Below are 8,891 nucleotides of genomic sequence, written 5' to 3' on the forward strand. Positions count from 1 at the left end.
CAGGGATTTTCTCTGCCTCGTGCTGACTGGGTGTTGTGTGCTGTCCTTAGGTTAGTTAGGTTTAAGTAGTTCTAAGTACTAGGGGACTGATGACCATAGATGTTAAGTCCCGTAGTGCTCAGAGCCATTTGAACTTTTTTTTTTTTTTATAAGCCTCTACATCTTTACATTTGTCCTCTAGCCATCCCAGTTTAGCCCTTTTGCACTTCCTGTCGATCTCATTTTTGAGACGTTTGTATTCCTTTTTGCCTGCTTCAATTACTGCATTTTTATATTTTCTCCTTTCATTGATTAAATTCAATATTACTTCTGTTACCCAAGGATTTCTACTAGCCCTTGTCTTTTTACCTACTTGATCCTCTGCTGCCTTCACTACTTCATCCCTCAAAGCTACTCATTCTTCTTTTACTGTATTTCTTTCCCCCATACCTGTCAATTATTCCCTTATGCTCTCCTTGAAACTCTGTACAACCTCTGGTTTAATCAATTTATCCAGGTCCCATCTCCTCAAATTCCCACCTTTTTGCAGTTTCTTTAGTTTTAATCTACAGTTCATAACCAACAGAGTGTGGTCAGAGTCCACATCTGCCCCTGGAAATGTCTTACGATTTAAAACCTGGTTCCTAAAGCTCTGTCTTACCATTATATAATGTATCTGATACCTTCTAGTATCTCCAGGCTTCTTCCATGTATACAGCCTCCTTTCATGCTTCTTGAACCAAGATTAAGTTATGCTCTGTGCAAAATTCTACCAGGCGGCCTCCTCTTTCATTTCTTACCAAAAAAAAAAAAAAATGGTTCAAATGGCTCTGAGCACTATGGGTCTCAACTGCTGAGGTTATTAGTCCCCTAGAACTTAGAACTAGTTAAACCTAACTAACCTAAGGACATCACAAACATCCATGCCCGAGGCAGGATTCGAACCTGCGACCGTAGCGGTCTTGCGGTTCCAGACTGCAGCGCCTTTAACCGCACGGCCACTTCGGCCGGCCATTTCTTACCCCCAATCCATATTCACCTACTACGTTTCCTTCTCTACCTTTTCCTACTATCGAATTCCAGTCACCCATGACGATTAAATTTTCGTCTCCCTTCAGTATCTGAATAATTTCTTTTATCTCATCCTACATTTCATCAATCTCTTCGTCATCTACCGAGCTAGGTGGCGCAGTGGTAGCACACTGGACTCGCATTCGGGAGGACGACGGTTCAATCCCGTCTCCAGCCATCCTGATTCAGGTTTTCCGTGATTTCCCTAAATCGTTTCAGGCAAATGCCGGCATGGTTCCTTTGAAAGGGCACGGCCGATTTACTTCCCAATCCTTCCCTATCCTGAGCTTACGCTCCGTCTCAAATGACCTCGTTGTCGACGGGACGTTAAACACTAACCACCACCACCATCTTCGTCATCTGCAGAGCTAGTTGGCATTTAAACTTGTACTACTGTAGTAGGCGTGGGCTTTGTGTCTATCTTGGCCATAATAATGCGTTCACTATGCTGTTTGTAGTAGCTTACCCGCACTCCTATTTTTTATTCATTATTAAACCTACTCCCGCATTACCTCTATTTGATTTTGTATTTATAGCCCTTTATTCACCTGACCAAAAGTCTTGTTCCTCCTGCCGCTGAACTTCACTAATTCCCATTATATCTAACTTTACCCTATCCATTTCCCTTTTTAAATGTTCCAACCCACCTGCCCAATTAAGGGATCTGACATTCCACGCTCCGATCCGCAGAACGCCAGTTTTCTTTCTCCTGATAACAACGTCATTTTGAGTAGTCCCCGCACGGAGATCCGAATGGGGGACCATTTTACCTCCGGAATATTTTATCCAAGAGGACTCCATCATCATTTCACCATACAGTAATGCTGCATGCCCTCGGGAAAACGCAGTACCAGCACAGCAAGGCCGTTTTGATTAGTGTTACAAGGCCAGATCAGTCAATCATCCAGACTGTTGCCCCTGCAACTACTGAAAAGGCTGCTGCCCCTCTTCAGGAACCACACGTTTATCTGGCCTCTCAACAGATACCCCTCCGTTGTGGTTGCATCTACGGTACGGCTATCTGTATCGCTGAGGCACGCAAGCCTCCCGACCAACGGCAAGGTCCATGGTTCATGGTTCGGCATTGAAGGCAAAAAAAACACTAAAATATTCAGATAATAACAACATATGATGATAGGAAAGACTTAGTTAGAAAAAGAGGGAGGGAAGCACACACACACACACACACACACACACACACACACACACACACAGAGAGAGAGAGAGAGAGAGAGAGAGAGAGAGAAATGTTACCATATCTGAGCTATCCTGATGTGAAACCCTAGGGACATGTGGCGCAGCATGGGAAAGTTGCTTTATTTGGACGGGTTACTCCTGTAACCGAAATATCAGATCTGAAGATGATTCTAAAGGAACCGAAAGCGGCCATATGAATAAACATTTTGCAATCAAGACGGATTAAAAGTTATTTTGGTATCTTGTTCATGGCTCTAAATGGCTCTGAGCACTATGGGACTTAACAGCTATGGTCATCAGTCCCCTAGAACTTAGAACTACTTAAACCTAACTAACCTAAGGACAGCACACAACACCCAGCCATCACGAGGCATAGAAAATCCCTGACCCCGCCGGGAATCGAACCCGGGAACCCGGGCGTGGGAAGCGAGAACGCTACCGCACGACCACGAGATGCGGGCTCTTGTTCATGCAACTCCCTCCTACGTCTCTACAATAATTTGAGATTACACGAATTATTTACAGTACATGACCTTTTTTTTAGTCTTGATTGACTGGTAAATAATCACGCAACCAGCTTAGTCGCGCATTTACAGGGTGTTCCAAAAATGACCGGTATATTTGAAACGGCAATAAAAACTAAACGAGCAGGGATAGAAAATACACCGTTTGTTGCAATATGACAACAGTACATTTTCAGGCGGACAAACTTTCGAAATTACAGTAGTTACAATTTTCAACAACAGATGGCGCTGCAAATGATGTGAAAGATATAGAAGACAACGCAGTCTGTGGGTGCGCCATTCTGTACGTCGTCTTTCTGCTGTAAGCGTGTGCTGTTCACAACGTGCAAGTGTGCTGTAGACAACATGGTTTATTCCTTAGAACAGAGGATTTTTCTGGTTTTGGAATTCCACCGCCTAGAACACAGTGTTGTTGCAACAAGACGAAGTTTTCAACGGAGGTTTAATGTAACCAAAGGACCGAAAAGCGATACAATAAAGGATCTGTTTGAAAAATTTCAACGGACTGGGAACGTGACGGATGAACGTGCTGGAAAGGTAGGGCGACCGCGTACGGCAACCACAGAGGGCAACGCGCAACTAGTGCAGCAGGTGATCCAACAGCGGCCTCAGGTTTCCGTTCGCCGTGTTGCAGCTGCGGTCCAAATGACGCCAACGTCCACGTATCGTCTCATGCGCCAGAGTTTACACCTCTATCCATACAAAATTCAAACGCTGCAACCCCTCAGCGCCGCTACCATTGCTGCACGAGAGACATTCGCTAATGATATAGTGCACAGGATTGATGACGGCGATATGCATGTGGGCAGCATTTGGTTTACTGACGAAGCCTATTTTTACCTAGACGGCTTCGTCAATAAACAGAACTGGCGCATATGGGGAACCGAAAAGCCCCATGTTGCAGTCCCATCGTCCCTGCATCCTCAAAAAGTACTGGTCTGGGCCGCCATTTCTTCCAAAGGAATCATTGGCCCATTTTTCAGATCCGAAACGATTACTGCATCACGCTATCTGGACATTGTTCGTGAATTTGCGGCGGTACAAACTGCCTTAGACGACACTGCGAACACCTCGTGGTTTATGCAAGATGGTGCCCGGCCACATCGCACGGCCGACGTCTTTAATTTCCTGAATGAATATTTCGATGATCGTGTGATTGCTTTGGGCTATTCGAAACATACAGGAGGCGGCGTGGATTGGCCTCCCTATTCGCCAGACATGAACCCCTGTGACTTCTTTCTGTGGGGACACTTGAAAGACCAGGTGTACCGCCAGAATCCAGAAACAATTGAACAGCTGAAGCAGTACATCTCATCTGCATGTGAAGCCATTCCGCCAGACACGTTGTCAAAGGTTTCGGGTAATTTCATTCTGAGACTACGCCATATTATTGCTACGCATGGTGGATATGTGGAAAATATCGTAGTATAGAGTTTCCCAGACCGCAGCGCCATCTGTTGTTGAAAATTGTAATTTCGAAAGTTTGTCTGCCTGAAAATGTACTGTTGTCCCAAGCATATTGCAACAAACGGTGTATTTCTATCGCTGCTCGTTTAGTTTTTATTGCCGTTTCAAATATACCGGTCATTTTTGAAACACCCTGTACATATTGTTGACAATAGCTGAGTATACACTGATCAGCCAGAACATTGTGACTAGCGACCTACTATTCATATTAACGTGTGCAGACGATAGGTGCAGCTCATGGGGAGGAATGACTGCTGGTCAGACACACGCACGGTGCTTAAGGTATCAGTGAGTGTGCTGTCCCTATGAATAATGGGGAAGGAGCGTGATCTATTGAGTTTGACCGTGGGCAGATTGTGATGGTTCAGAGACTCGGCACGAGCATTTCAAAAATTGAACGAGTTGTCGGGTGTTCGGGGAGTGCTCTGGTGAGTCTCTTCAACACGTGGCGAAACCGGGGTAAAGCCACATCCAGATTTCATGGGATTGGACGGCCACTGCTCATTACAGATGTCTGACGTAGTACACTTCAAATGTTCAAATGTGTGTGAAATCTTATGGGACTTAACTGCTAAGGTCATCAGTCCCTAAGCTTACACACTACTTAACCTAAATTGTCCTAAGGACATACACACACACCCATGCCCGAGGGAGGACTCGAGCCTCCGCCGGGACCAGCCGCACAGTCGATGAGTGCAGCGCCATAGACCGCTCGGCTAATCCCGCGCGGCCGTCGTACACTGAGAAGACTAGTAAAAACAGAACAAGCGGCGAACGTTGATGGACGAAACATCAGACTTTAATGGTAGGTAGAGTGTAAGTGTGTCTCTACAGAAAGTGCGCCAAACACACCTAACGATGGACCTCCGCAGACGACGAATCAAGCATACGCCAGTGTTAACAATCGGCAAATATGACCGAATTGGGCACGTGACTATCGGCACTGGACGTTGGTGCCGTGGCAGAGCTTTTAATGATTTGATGAATCCCGACATCATCTTCAACATGCCGATGGGAGGACGCTAATCCGTCGTCTTCAAGGAGAACAGCTCCTTGACACCTTTGCTGCTGGGCGGAGTCGAGCTGGCGGCGGCTCCATTATGCTCTGGGGAACATTCACGTGGGCATCCATAGGTCCAGTGGAGCTCCATGACGGCCAAAGAGTGTCGAACACTGGTTGCATACCACGTACACCCCTTCATGACATCATGTTTCCTGACTGTAGTGCCATTATTCAACAAGGTAGTGCGCCATGTCGTAAGGCCAGGAGAGTGATGGAGTGGTTCGAGGGATACAGTGGCGAGTTACCATTGATCTGCTGCCCCTCCCCTCCCCCCCCCCCCCAAACTCGCCAGATCTCACCCGATCAAACACATCTTTGATGTGACAGCACGTGGCGCCAGAGTTCATCGCCCACCTCTTATGAATTTACGGGAATTAGGTGACTTGTGTGTGCAGACGTGGTGTCAGCTCCCTCCAGTGACCTACCAAGACCTCATAGATTCCATGCCACTATGCGTCCCCGCTGTTATCCCTGCCAATGGTGGACACACCGGCTGTTAGGTATGTGGTCATAATGTTTTGGCTGATCAATGTGTATTCTGATGCGCTTGTAACGTTATTGCCCAAAGATTCTTGTCTCCACACGAGTATGTTGACGGGGAGTTGGTGTTTGGAACTGTGAGATTTTAGAGGGCGGGAGCATGCGCATCGGTTGAGAGGGGGCACGGAGACTGGCTGAGACAGATGGGATGTGGCGCTGTAACGAAGTGACTCTCTCTGGCACCGCTGTGACTCGGCAGCGTGCCGTGGCCAGGAAGCGGAAGTGTACGGCGTCTGATATTTGTGGCATGGAGGAAGAGTGTGGAGGGACGAGAGTCGAAACTGGATTCCGTTGTAACAATGTAATAGTTATGCGTGGAACTGCCGTCGTGAGCGTTGTTCCTCTCCATCTGCAGTTGTTTCCTGCACTTAATTGCTGCTGCGCTGTGCCGGCTTCGCTGGAGTTAACTGCCGAAGAACGAATTTCGATACTCCACGGTAAGCTGCTTCAATTTCGGTTTTACCTCGGAACAATTTCATTATGGAACTGCTTTAGCTATTTTGTTACGTATGGCTACGGGACACTGCAAGGTTACTAAGTAAATTACTGTGGTAACTTGGTTCCACTGTGCCCTCATTCCCGTAATCTGGGATGTGTTTAAAAATTGTAGAGTGTATCAGTTCATTAATACATGTAGGATGTAGGGATGTGTGTGTGTGTGTGTGTGTGTGTGTGCGGTGCGTGTGTGTGTGTGTGTGTGTGTGTGTGAGAGAGAGAGAGAGAGAGAGAGAGAGAGAGCGTGTGTGTGTGTGTGTGTGTGTGTGTGTGTGTGTGTGTGTGTGTGTGTGTGTGTGTGTTCCGTATCTCCTGCTAAGCCACTGGTACACGTGTCACTTACTGTCTGGCAACAATCACTGTCAGGGTAACAACCACTGTCAGGGTAACAACCAACTGTCTATCATAACTCAGGAGATATGATGTCATAAACAATGAGACGCGTGAAAAACTGCCGCATTGTAGCAGACAGTATTCACATACGCCGCTGAGAATACCTACACAATTATACCACTCTAAGACAAGAGATATGACGTCAACACCATCAAGCAAATAGTTTAAATACACTTATTCCTTAGTGCTAAGACACTTCTACAGTCGAGTCAACTCAAGGGAATCCCTGACACCTGGCAGGGCTTTTGATAGCTTTCAACTGCGAAACGCAAACGGCTATGAGCGAAACAAACGCAGTCTATGCAGCTACATAGAAAGATTGCCATAGACACGTCAACAAAATCGCGTTATACATAAGCGAAATAGCTGCGGCCAGTGTAGAGAAATTTAAGTGAAATCACACTGCAAACACAGTTCCCTTTTTTTTCATTTCTAATAGAAAATTGTCAAAATGAATACCAAGATAATGCTGGCTTTGTCACCTAGCTACTGATAAAGTGTAATAGTAGAAAGAGACAAGCAGATCTCTAACCTTGCTGTTTGACACACTATTTACAGAATTTAGGCAGAGGTGTCTTTCATACCTGAGAGGGTGTTTTTCAATACGTAACTGTCTTGTAGTTTCGCCTATTATTGCTGTTTATTTGGTTAATTATTAGTGTTGATGGAAAATAATTTACTTTTGGTGTGTTCTGGATTTACGTTCATGTAGTCGTAAGCTGCTGCCTGGTGTGTTCTGTTTGATTACGCTCAGTACTCTGACTAGAGCTGTGCAAAAAACTGGTTCAAATGGCTCTAAGCACTATGGGACTTAACATATGAGGTCATCAGTCCCCAAGACTCAGAACTACTTAAACCTAACTAACCTGACATGACACATCCATGCCCGAGAAAGGATTCCAACCTGTGACCGTAGCAGCAGCGCGGTTCCGGACTGAACCGCCTAGAACCGCTCGGCCACAACGGCCGGCAGAGCTGTGCAGGTGGGCGCCCACGGGGCGTTGTGCTCCTGCTCGTTGTGGTAAACCACTGCGGTGGCTGAATGTCTTCTATTACTTTGTAACGGATTTCGCATGAAATATTATTTCTTGTTTGTTAAAGGGCATGAGTGCTGGTTACAAATATTAATATTCAAAAATTTGTTCATACCACAAGTTTAATGATGCACACCGGCTGTATTTGCCAAATGCTATTACTAGAACCTTACGCGATTAAAGAGTGATGTTGCTCAATGAAATTAATCTTGGTTTGATACGCTGGCAAGTTTCGAATGTTCTATTTTATCAGTTAAATGCACGGTGGTTCCATGGTCTTGTAAATAATTAAAAGATCCAAAGAACGTTTTATTCTACCTACGTTTTAATAATTGTTACTTAAGCCTGAGTATTGCTCTACATCTTGGTTCTTTGTTTTTACTCACCTGTTATTGAGCGCTGAAGTTAAAGTGGTTTTCGACCGATTTTATTTCATTTTAAAATAAGTTTCAAATTCTTCAGGACAGAAGCTGTTGTCTATTGCGACTAGCGTGAAGCGTTAAGCACATGAAATAAAATTTGTGTGTACCGTCCTGAGGCTGTGGTTGTCACTCAAACGAACCCCGTGTCCTGATATCCAACTTCAGTAAAATTGTCATATTACTTCACAGCTTGTAAATTTTAACAGTATCACACTAACAACTCCGAAACTACTATGCTTTTGGGGGTTAATGTGAGATCGAACTGTAATTTTAATGAGTTTATACTAACGTTTCCAAATGTGTCTTTCCTTTCAAATGTCAGTTTTTTCAATAACATTAAGGGAAAGTTTAAATTACTAATGTTAACGAATCATGCAAATAAGCCGGTGGTGTAGTGTCTCACTCAATGTCGACTAAAAAAATCGAATATGGGGAATGTAATTTGTGTGGTCCCAAATTTTGTAGCGATAGGAAGAAGTGCATGAATAATATACTAAAAATCAGGACCCTGACGGTGGGGGGAGGGTGGAGATTGGGGGGGAGGAGGAGGTGAGTGACAGTGTTCGTGCTTGAATAAGTCGAAAAACGCAGCCTATAGAGAAAACGTATTCCACTACAGTACATTTCCTACAAAGAAGGTCCTATTCATTGTTACCTTAGGACCACAAATTTGGATTCATAGAGCGAGAGATTGCTGAAAATCTCA

At 45.1% G+C, this 8,891-nt stretch overlaps 1 non-coding gene across 1 annotated transcript; it reads left to right on the top strand.

The window, feature by feature from the left end:
- Positions 1 to 1,156: 1,156 nt before the first annotated feature.
- Positions 1,157 to 1,228, top strand: Trnaa-cgc (transfer RNA alanine (anticodon CGC)). The gene has a single exon. It is a non-coding gene; the product is annotated as a tRNA-Ala (tRNA).
- The last annotated feature ends 7,663 nt before the right edge of the window (positions 1,229 to 8,891 follow it).

This window comes from Schistocerca nitens, chromosome 9 (genome assembly GCF_023898315.1).
Source record: "Schistocerca nitens isolate TAMUIC-IGC-003100 chromosome 9, iqSchNite1.1, whole genome shotgun sequence".
In the NCBI taxonomy this organism is placed as follows: Eukaryota; Metazoa; Arthropoda; class Insecta; order Orthoptera; family Acrididae; genus Schistocerca; species Schistocerca nitens.